This window comes from Chanos chanos, chromosome 3 (assembly GCF_902362185.1).
Source record: "Chanos chanos chromosome 3, fChaCha1.1, whole genome shotgun sequence".
NCBI lineage: Eukaryota > Metazoa > Chordata > Actinopteri > Gonorynchiformes > Chanidae > Chanos > Chanos chanos.
The window spans coordinates 35,992,501-35,995,000 of record NC_044497.1 but is presented as its reverse complement, the minus strand read 5'-3'; positions in this window follow the sequence as shown (position 1 = coordinate 35,995,000).

Genomic DNA, 2,500 nt, shown 5'->3' with positions numbered 1-2,500 from the left:
CACATTCACACAGGGTCGCCCAAACTGTGAGTATGACTAACCACACTTTTCCAAGGCGAAATTCGCTGCCTAATTCTCTATTACTGAAAGTCTCACCAAAGTACTGTTAGACACATGATTAAACGGGTTGTCTTCTGTAATATCACACGTTCATCCACTCTTTCTCTCTTTCTCTCTCTCTCTCTCACACAAACACACACACATACACTCACTCGCCCCACACATAGTTTAAAGCAGTAGGAAAGATAAAAACACACACAATCAGCTATAGTTTAAATCAAAATACCAGGACACTGCAAAGGGTTTTCTCCTTTCAGAGAATTCAGTTTATTCATAGGATAATTTATTCTTATCTCTGAGATCTGACCAATCTGACAGAAATTTACACCCATTGTGTGTTGGAGATGCTCAGTCGTAAAGTTTACTTGACATAATTATAAGGTCTACAACAGATTTAGTTTAATCTTATTTTATACAATTTCTAGAACAGGCCACTACAAACTCACCTCATCAGGGTCAAATTTGTTTGTGAGTGGTTTTAATCACATTTTGATTTTACTGTGACTCATTCTTTTCATCTTGACTAAAATGTCCCTTTTTTTCTTCCTCTTTCACATATGAATCACAGTGAGGTTCTGAACAAAAACCATCTCTTTATGAAAATCAGTCAGATATTATGACACTCAGAGTCCATCTAAGCTCTGGGATGTAAGGTGTATTTTTACATCAGTCAGTCAGACAGTCACATATCTGTTTGTGTGTGTATGTTTGTGTGTGTGTGTGTGTGTGGTGTGTGTGTGTGTGCGTGCGTGCGTGTGTGTGTGTGTGTGTGTGTGTGTTCAGCAGAACTGGGCTGGACTGGTCGGGGGGTTATTTAATCATGCGCCTGAGAGCTGGGCAGTTAAGGTTCTCGCTCTCTCTGTGTCTACCTGCCCTTACCATCTCTAAAAATACTTCCACTCTGCCATCGCAATGATTCACTGTCTGCTAAAACACTCAGAGAACACATTCAGTGTGAGAGAGAGAGAGAGAGAGAGAGAGAGGCCTCGTCCTGAGAGACAGTGGGTGCGAACATTGTTCACTGTCACGTCTCAAAGGAAGGTGAAAAGAGATGAATGAGCTCTGTTATGAAACACTTTTGAAAGTTATGTTCTGGTCAATATGTCATTTTCATTGTTGTCATGGTAACTGTACTTGAATGACCTTTCATTCAATTTCATGTTTTAGTTTTTTACTTTTTGTAAATTTTACCTTCCATCAAACAGAGAAACAGATGAAGTGTGTGTGTGTGTGTGTGTGTGTGTGTGTGTGTGTGTGTGTGTGTGTGTGTGTGTGTGAGGGGGCGGGGGGGGGGGGGGGGTCTGGAGAACTGACAAATGCCAGTGTGTAAAAGTGTCAAAAGTGTCAAATCTAGACGTGGGATGTGGTCAAACCATCCTCCCATTTCACAGAATTCTCTCTCTGTCTCTCTCTCTCTCTCTCTGTCTCACCTTCTCCCTGTCTGTCTCTCTCTCTCTTCTCTGAGTCAGCACTTTCACTCTTGCTTTAGTTTCTTTGCTCCTCGGTCTATCTGTTAGAGCCTTGCTACAACTGCTAGGACAGTGTGACAGGATGTGTGCGTGTACGTGTGTGTGTGTGTGTGTGACTGAAAGCTACAGTTGCAGTTTTCATCAATGTGGTCAGGTCATTCTAACATCAAATGCAATACGATATTTTTCACTTTGGCGGGATATTTTAGTCCTGAGAGTTGGAGAGTGAGTCAGAGAGAGAGATGACATACATACAGAATCAAAAATTCACCCTACATCAGAAATATTCCTTTATTATCAACAATAAGATTTTAAAAATATTTCCACAAATCACACAGCAGTTTAGAGGTTTAGCGTGGTTATATCCCCCTAAAGTGTGTTATGCGTACACACAGCACAAACATACAGACACACACACACTCCCAACTGTTTGTGTTTCCTGCAGCTGCTGATACATTAACCTGAACCAGAAATAGCCGCAAGGAGAGGTGTGGTGTAAAAAAGGAAAGGGCACTTTAGCAGGAGGAACATAGAGGTGTGTTACTTTCACACAGTCACTCAAAACTCATTACTGTTCCTCCTATCATCACTGACAGAGAGCTATAACTCAGTCATCTCTCAGTCTGAGAGATTTGCTCATCAGTCAACTCTCTACAACCTGATTGGCAGACTGTCTATCCTGCTGCAGCCTCATTGGCACTGTGTAGTTGGTTTGGTTTCTGTTTAGTTCCTGTAAAATAGTATGGGATACATAATAAAGCTAGTGACCTCTCTCTCTCTTTCATTAACCTTACAGGAGCATTGCATCTGTGCATGTGTGTGTGTGTGTGTGTGTGTGTGTTTGTGTGTGTGTGTGTGTGTGTTTGTGTGTGTGTGTTTGCGTGTTTTGGTGGGGGGGGTCAACGTCTGCTCTGTACTGACAGTAATGCAGTGTCACACCTGAGAACTGATCTGGGTGTTAATGTGTTTAA